Source organism: Podarcis raffonei, chromosome 7 (genome assembly GCF_027172205.1).
Source record: "Podarcis raffonei isolate rPodRaf1 chromosome 7, rPodRaf1.pri, whole genome shotgun sequence".
NCBI classification, from domain to species: Eukaryota; Metazoa; Chordata; class Lepidosauria; order Squamata; family Lacertidae; genus Podarcis; species Podarcis raffonei.
The window spans coordinates 59,939,383-59,948,545 of record NC_070608.1 but is presented as its reverse complement, the minus strand read 5'-3'; the positions used below and the strand labels follow the sequence as shown (position 1 = coordinate 59,948,545).

At 43.5% G+C, this 9,163-nt stretch overlaps 1 non-coding gene across 1 annotated transcript; it reads left to right on the top strand.

Annotated features, from left to right (window-relative positions):
- Positions 1–8,205: 8,205 nt before the first annotated feature.
- On the top strand, positions 8,206–8,279 carry TRNAK-CUU (transfer RNA lysine (anticodon CUU)). The gene has a single exon. It is a non-coding gene; the product is annotated as a tRNA-Lys (tRNA).
- The last annotated feature ends 884 nt before the right edge of the window (positions 8,280–9,163 follow it).

Below are 9,163 nucleotides of genomic sequence, written 5' to 3'. Positions count from 1 at the left end.
CTCTCTCTGTAAAGTTTGAAATAAAAAAGGACTGTAAGAAACTTTTCCTTGTCTTTAGACTTTCCTGGGCAACCAGCCAGGAACAGCTGACAACATCCTGACAAGGGGGTGAGGGCTGGGTGAAGCACAGAGGGTGCTCTTCACCCTTTGTGCTCACCCAGCCCTTGCTGCTGGAGCCAGGCAAGGGGTGACAGGGATCTCTGCAGGGAGCACCTGGTTCGTACCCCCCTCCCCATTGTGCACCCGAGGCAACGACCCCCCCTGGCACCCTCGACGCTACACCAATGGCACCTCCATTTTCAGAGTGGTTCCAAGGCTGTAGCTGGTCCAGCACAAGCATCCTTTTTCGTCAAGGAAAGTCTGATGGTTTGGTGACCAGCTGTTAATCTAAGTACAGTGGTACCTCTGTTTACATACTTAATTCGTTCCGGAGGTCCGTTCTTAACCTGAAACTGTTCTTAACCTGAAGCACCACTTTAGCTAATGGGGCCTCCCACTGCTGCTGCGCCGCCGCCGCGTGATTTCTGTTCTCATCCTGAAGCAAAGTTCTTAACCCAAGGTACTATATCTGGGTTAGTGGAGTCTGTAACCTGAAGTGTATGTAACCTGAAGCATATGTAACCCGAGGTTCCACTGTAAGTGGTTTTGGCACTGTGGAAAGAAAACAGGACCACACTAAACTTGCTGCGGTCAACTTGCAAGCGAAAATTCATCTCAGGCGGTTACTGCAATACTGGTGTTAGTAACCACAGAGAGATTTCTCCTCCTCCTGTGACGCTGCATTCAGTTCTGCAGGTGTATCACTATATGGCTTCATGGTGAGCTCAACATCCATTTCTTGAATGTCACAAATCTGTTAGCGGAAGTAGCAGTACATCCCTTCAACTGAACAGTCCCAAGCACAGCAGATTCGTCATGTTCCCCTCAAGAATACATCATCAGTGAAGGCTGTATGGAACAGGGGAGCAGTAGCTAGGAAAGGTGTGGCACAGGGAGCTGTAGAAACTGTGCCCCTCCTTAGCCTGGCTAGGACTGGTAGGAGCTGGAGTTCAACAACATCTGAAGGGCAACAGATCCCTCAGCCCTGGTGTAGCACTGACACACTGACTGCTTGGCCTTGGGCCAGTCACTGCCTCTCAGCCCAACCTACAGAGTTGTTGTGGGTATCAGATAAGGATGAGGAGACCCATGCACACCATTGTGCTCCTTGGGGGGGGGGTGAAGGTGGAATATAAATACAATAAATAAATAATCAAGAGTCTTGTTTATAAGGGCAAATGGATTTATTGTGGCAGCAGCTTCTGTGGAAAAGATCTTACTTCATTAGCTGACCCCACTCAAAAAAAAAATAAATCATTAGGTGCCACAACAATTTGGTCTTTCTGTGCATCAGAATTACGCCCCCCCCCCCCCGGAAGTGGAGCGATCTATGTATTTGGAGGTTTTGCTCATTAAAGTCACTAGATGGCGATGCACGTTGTTTAAGGAATAGGGATACCTAGCTTTTCCGGGCTGTGCTTTCCTTTTGGGGTTTTGTACTGGGCTTATGGGGGTGAGGGGGGGAATGGTCAGATTTGCAAATATGGGGGTTGTTTTGTACTGGAACCTCCAAAGTGGAAAGGTTGTTGTCCATTAAGAGACCTGTAATATCTGTAATATAGACAGATCAAAAGGATGTGAAACTGTGGGGTGGGATTATTGTTTGGTTTGCAATTATGTGTTTTTATATTGTAAACCACCCAGTGATCCTTGGATGAAGGGTGGTATATAAATTTAATAAATAATCACAATCATAATCATCAACAACATTCCTAGCAACTTGAACCAACTTAGTCCGCCAGCCTTATCTAGCAGTGAACCTCTTTTGCATTCAACAGGACTTCTAAGTAGACATGGTTAGGATTGCATTTTAGATTGTATTTTAGTGTTTTGTTGGAAGCCGCCCAGAGTGGCTGGGGAAACCCAGCCAGATGGGCGGGGTATAAATAATAAATTATTATTATTATTATTATTATTATTATTATTATTATTATTATTGCATTGTTTGTACAGTTCCATTGTGGTCCCCTTCCCAGTTATGTTTTCAGCTCCAGTCAATGGCAAGATTAATATTCCATTAATGGTTCATATGCGCATCTGAACGCAGACCAGAACTGATCGCCAAGGATGGCAACTGTAGTGTTAAGCTTTATGAAATGAATTAGAAGGGGCAGTTTTACTAGTACTGTGCAGAAAGGTAGCTATTAAGGCTGAAGTCCTAGGCACCCTTACTTTGGTTTAGGGGTGGATGAATCTCTCGATATGTGTTCTCTCCCTTTCTCATTTTTTCCCAATCTTAAATTCAATTCCACACATTTCCAATAGCAAGTTCAGAATTTTAGTTAAAATAATCCCCCTGAAAATTCATCTGCATTTTAGTGCAGATTTCTCCTAATAAAAACCTTCCTTGAGTTCCAGTTCTAAATATTCCTCAACTTGAGATCCAGGTCTAGATCTATGCGGAATATCACAAGACTATGCGGAAAGTCCCAAGAGTCATTGTTTTCTCTTATGTTCCCTTAACAGACTGTTTGTGTAGCTAAGCCATTTATAAGTCTATATAACTTGTAAATCTCCACTGCCAGATGAGATAATAGACATAATCCCACTAAAGGATTTGGGTTATACCACTGCTTCCATCTGAATGTCATATGTGTTTTTAAAAGTCATTGAGTCATGATGGAACAGTGAAATGTGACCCTGGCCACCAGGATGAAATATACCATTGTGTTTAAAAAAGGCTTACGAAACACCCCCCCCCTATCCAGTATAATCCTATAATCCTTAAATGTTACAATGACCAGATTTCACTGTGGTCAATAATATTTTTGTAAACTGGGGTCAAAACGACCAAATCTATAAAGTGTCAGTTGCCTTAAATGACAATGTGTTCTAGAACAAGGCAATACTTCTCACAGGTAATTATAGTTTACAGTGCTGTAATTGGTAACAGATTCTTTAAAAGATTCTTTCAAAGATATAACAAAGAAAGCACCACTGTTAAGCATAGTTAAGGCAAAGGGAAGACTAGGGTATTTCAAACAACAAGAACAAACAGTGCCAACCCAAGATGTTATTCTGCCGTAAGCCGAACCCAAATTTCCTCTGCCCTGCTAGGGCCAATACTTTAAAGCAGCCTTTGCCAACATGGTGCCCTTCAGATTACTGGACTATAACTCCCATCAGCCCCTGCCAGCATGGCCAATGGTCAAGGATGATGGAAACTGTAGTCCTAAACAACTGGAGGGCACCAAATTGGTTAAGTTTGCTTTTAAAACTCTGGCTGCACCACTGAGACTCCAGTTCCTGCCTTCTTTCATGCTGCTGCCCAAAGCAGATAGTTTCAGCCTGCGAAATGGCAGAGCTGGCCCTGAGAGCAAGGCAATGTACCGGCGAACCATTTCTGCTCTAAATTGCAAGCACAGGAGCTTGAATGCTATGCTGCAGTGAAAAGAGCCGAGGGCAGAACTACACATTACACACACATGTGTGTCTTCAACACATGTGGCCCATTCAACAGGGCGGGGTGTGTTTGTGATGATGATGAGGTACTACTGCCTGCTTGCTTGCTGGATCTCTGGTTGGCAAGCAAACCAACAGTTAAAAGCAAGGATGAGGAAGGAGAACAGCAGAACGTGAGTGCTGGTGAGGAGGTAGACTTGCTGAGATGGGGGCCCTAAGGAAGACGTCTTCCCCAATGGCCCTCCAAAACTTGCAGCTGATACTGGGTGGGTTTTCACTGCAGGAGCCACTGGGATTTGAGACTTGTATGAAGCTGAAAAATGGGAGAGAGGGAGGGAAGAGGCAGGGGTTCAATATGAAGGTTCAAATGAGGTACTGGACCAAGGTGAGAGTCCCAAAGGATAGAGCCAGGGAGAGATGGGAAAGGCTGTTCGAGGGCTGTCTAGTCGCCTATGCCTTCAGCTAGAGTCTGGTTTTTGCGCACATGTTCCCAAACTGTGGTGAGCTTCTTTCTAAGAATAAAGAATACCCCTCATTACCATTTGGGTAATAGTAATTTTAGCAATCCCTGCTTAGTTGTCATAAGCCGCGGCAGCATAATAATAAAGGGTATTTCCAGTTAGCTTCTCTAGATCTGGTGTTTACAGGAACATTGGCATGATGTACGAGTGGAACGTTTGGCTCCCGCACATCACGCAGCATGTTTCCAATATCAATGACACCCAGTTGTGTGATACAATATTTACACAAAGACATATCCTGCTTAGCAGACACTGAATATTCATTGGAATAACACAGCTCATGATGAATTCAGGTGACATTACCACAGATGTCACGTACAGTGTATTATTGTGAAATTATTAGTGTATTTACATTCTATTGAACCCTGCAATAATCATCTTTTTTAATTTCCTTTCCTGTGAGAATAACCAGTAGAGCAGTTAAAATATATGTGTTTGCTCTGTTTTAATGACACTCCGATCTCCATAGAAAGGGGGAGTGGGAATCTATGTTCTCAAACCTAACCTGAGCTGACATATTTTCTGCTTCAGTTCAGTTATTGAATGAAAAAGCAGAGTTCAGCTAACAATGACTTTTAGTACTGCGATGAACTAAATATTTCATGCCCCCTATAGTTTAGATTAAAATAGGGCTAAACCCAGCATTGAAAAGCATTCCCCATTTAAGAGAGTTTTTTTTTAAGCAATTGCTTCGAAGGTAGTTGAAATGCTTCAGCTATTTAGGATGCATCAAGCCTTGCTTAGAATGGCCTTTGTTCACCCTCAGTGATATCAGCAAATAGCCAGTCTCACTGACAACGCACAGTTTTGTGATATCATAACATTTATGGTGTGAGCCTTGATTGGCTGGGATCACTCCCAGAAGAAGACGAAAACAAACCATGACCTAGAGGGGAAAGGTGCCAAACACCAGCAGATATGCAGAACAAATGGCAGCAGACAGGATTGAAAAACTTCTTTAAAATATCTGAATTGACAGCAAACCCCCCCATCTTGTAGAGGACCTTTGACCTGAAAATCAAAGCAAGAGACTATTTGGTGCACCTGTAGATAAAAAAGGGAAAAGGCTACTGTATTACATTCCCCCCCCCAAAAAAAAGAAAGAGAGAAAGGAAATGGGTGGGATGAATACAGAAAACCCCCGAATAAACTAGCAACTCTGATAAAGGAACAACAGACAAAAGAACATTCTGCTTGCAGAATATATTTAACAAAACAAAGTCCTGCAGACACAGTTTTTCATTTGCAAAAGAACACATAATCTTTCTAAGCCTTTCCCCAACCTTGTAACATTGGATTCAAAACTTAACATGAAAACAAGACCATGAATGAAGTTTTCAATTTAGTAATTTTTAATGTGAAAGCAGATTTGCATGCTCCAGCAAACCTCAACAAGTCCTGCTTTCAGTTTCTGAAACCCATGTGGTTGGATGGGACAAGGATAAAGATGTTGTGTTGTAAAAAAATGCCTCCTGCCCCCACTTAGCCATTATCAGTTACCCTGCAAGTGTCTGCAGAATGCCACTCTCAGTTAATATCTCTATAAATGGTGGTGGGGAGGGGTGCTCATCAAATCCGCTGATGACAACGAAGTTGACGGGCCAGCTAACAAAATGAACTTCAATAGATATCAATGCAAAGTTCTACATTTAGGTAGGCGGAATCAGTTGTGCATATGCAGCATAGAAGCTGCCTGGCTTGACAGCAAAACATGTGGAAAGGATGTAGGATGGGCTTTCCCAAACTGCTGTTGGACTACAACTCCCATCATCTGTAGCTAGCAGGACCGGTGGTCAGGAATGGTGGGAATTGTAGTCCAGTAATGGCTGGAGACCCAAGTTTGAGAAACACTGATCTAGGTTTTTTTTTAAGAAGACCACAAGCTAAAGATAAGTCAAGAAAGTGATGTGGCAGGGGGGGGGGGAAGGCTAATGAAATTCTAGGTTGCATTAACAGAGCTATAGTGTCCAGATCACAAGAAATTTCCTTACTGCTTTATTCTGCTTCAGAGTACTGTGCCCAGTTTTGAGCACTAAATCACAGCCTAGTGCTCCTTTGCATATAACTTGCTTGCATGGCATACAGCACAGGGATGCTCCATGTCCTGTATGTTGGTTATAATACAATGCTGCTTACTTTCCTGTCTCATACCAGCAGGGGGAGGGGACCCTGTGGATGCCAGGTAGGCTTCTGCAGGTTTGGGTGTGCACAGGTGCCTTACTGGTGTCTCCCCTTATAGCACCTATTTAATCAGACACATCCAAAGGTAGATAAATGCATGCATAAGATTTCCTTTGTGATTTCTGATCTGCCTGATTGACCTTGATTGGAATGCTTCCTTTGTTCACTCTTGTCTTTCTTTCATTTTCCTAGGAGCTTTCTTTCTTCTTAAAGAAATTGCATAAATAAAGAATAAAAAGAGAGAGAAGTGGTTTGGATTTGAAGGCTGCGAACCTTTCAGCCGCATTCCCCACTCATCCCTATTAATGGCAGAGTGAGAAGATAGGAGAGGATGTCTGTCGGCACGAGGAGTAACTTTTTGGAGGGGTCGCCTTCTGACATTCTCTGCCCGTATGAACAGACTAAAGCAAAGAGCCAGAATCCCGCTCTCTGAATGTCTGAATAATTCATGGGCATACTCCAGTCATTGCAACTATTCTGTTTTCCGTTCTCCTGCTCCTCTCTCTGCTCTTATTTACTCTGTCTGATTCCTGCTGCCTGCGACTGTCTGATCCACACTCGCCCCGAATACTGAACAGAGAATACTAATATTGTTGAGAAATGTTCCTTGCATGAATGCAGCCGCAGTGCCCTCATATTTTATTGATTTGAAGTGGGCGTGGGCGTGCATGTGTATTAGAGGTTTGCTCGCTTTTTCCATAGTGCTGCAAAATATTATTCACATTTGTAATACTTTTGCCGTGCTGTCTCATTATTCTCCAATCCTTTCCCCTCTCCAGGTTTTGCATATGGATGCAAGATTCCAGGACAGCTCACATTCCGAAGGTGCTAAACTTTTGCATCCCCCTCCGAGTTTCCAAAGGGGGCTGGCAAACTGCCCACCACCTTATTGTTTCTGGCAATAATAGTATAATAATTAATTATAATAATAATAATAATGGCAACAGTAGCAGCAGCAGCGGCAGCAACAACAACAGCAATAGCAGCAGCAGCAACAATAACAACAATAGCAACAACAACAATAACAATAACAACAACAATTTTATTTGTACCCCACAGATCTGACTGGGTTGGTCCAGCACATTGGGTGCCTTCCAGCATACACAAGAACACAATAAAACATTAAACATTAAAAACTACCCTATACAAGGCTGCCTTCAGATGTCTTCTAAAGGTATGGCTAACACACCCTTATCCAATAGCATTGCAGTGGACAATGAACAGTCTGAGTGCACACACTCTACAAATTGCTGTTCCATATGCACACAGATGCTTGATCCACTTTCAGAGGTGCATATCATGTTCCTCAGTGTTGCAGCCAAGAAGATTTCCAAAATATTGTCACGAGGAAGCCAAGGAAGCATTCACAGCATCTTTATTTGATTTAGCCATTAAGAGGTAGAACTTTCCTTTCATGAGTGACTTGCTCCTTTACGAACCCCTTTGAGATCTGCTGTCACAAATAACTAGTGTTGTGCCTGGTAGGACAACCCTGAACCAAGAAAGGAAAAGGAAACCAAACTCTGAGCCAGGAGCAGAAGTGAGGCAGTGTCACAGGAGATAATGTGAACATACAGGCATGCTGGTCTCATTCTGGAGCAAATCACAGGAAGATAGGAATACTTATATACTCTTATACTCAGTCAGATCACTAGTGCATCTTGCTTAGTGTTGTCTACACTGATGGACAGCAGTTCTCTCGGGTTCCAGACCAAGGCTGGAGATGCTGGGAACTAGGGATAGAAGGATCTGCCAATTTCTATGCTCTCAATTTCTTGTTTTCCCCATCTGATTTTCAGTTCTCCACATTTTGCAGCAAATTGTGAATTCTGGGGTTTTCCACTTCTGAATGCCAACAGTAGCTTTCAACCTGCCTGGGTGCAGCTGGGGGACTCTGTGATCCTCTCCCCTGGTAGATGCCAACAGAGAAACACCTAGGCACCATCTTGTGCTCCCCTCCAGCCATCAATGTCAGGGGGTTATGAATGCACTTAAGACAACGACTGAGATAGCTCAGTCGTTAAGAGCATGAGACTCTTAATCTCAGGGTTGTGGGTTCAAACCCCACGTTCAGTTTACATAGTATGTATTCGATCTGTCAAACATTCTGTGGTTATTGATGCAGTTCTGTAAGACCGAACGAGAGAGCTCAGCAGAGAGAAGTCAAAATTTCATCACTAGTTTGGCCTTCCCAGTGGAACATACTTCTGACAAGACATAAACAGGATTGCACAGAATGTCTTTGTGCACTTGCATGCACATTGCACTGGAGACAAGACACATCTGCCAATACCCCCTTCAAAGCGATTTGATGTCTAGAGACCTGAGGGATACTGACTCACTATTGAGCTAGATGCACCAAGGGTCTGACTCAATATGAGGCAGCTTCCTATGTTCCTAATAGAGGCAAAGTAAAGTTTTCCTAGGGACAAAGATAAGAAAAAAGGGGGTGTTCCTGGTAAACAGGGCCACAGGAGACTATCAGCCTGATTCTATATATGCCTACTCAGAAGCAAGGCCCAAGGACTGCACCTTACAGAAATCTTGTACATCTCGGGTTAAGAACTTAATTTGTTCTGGAAGTCTGTTCTTAACCTGAAACTGTTCTTAACCTGAAGCACCACTTTAGCTAATGGGGCCTCCCGCTGCTGCCGTGCCGCCACTACATGATTTCTGTTCTCATCCTGAAGCAAAGTTCTTAACCCGAGGTACTATTTCTGGGTTAGCGGAGTCTGTAACCTGAAGCGTCTGTAACCTGAGGTATCACTGTACTTTTATGTCTATAACTTTGCAGCAAGGATTTGCAGCTGTAAGAGAGTGGTGTGCTGGTTATTGGGATGCAAATAAAACCCACTAACACAAGCCTCAAGTTGTGGGAGTGGGAGGGCCAAAAAAAAAAAGTGGCAGGGAGGCAAAAAGGGCTGGGAGTCTTGAAGGCCAGTGCGCAGAGTCAGAAAGTC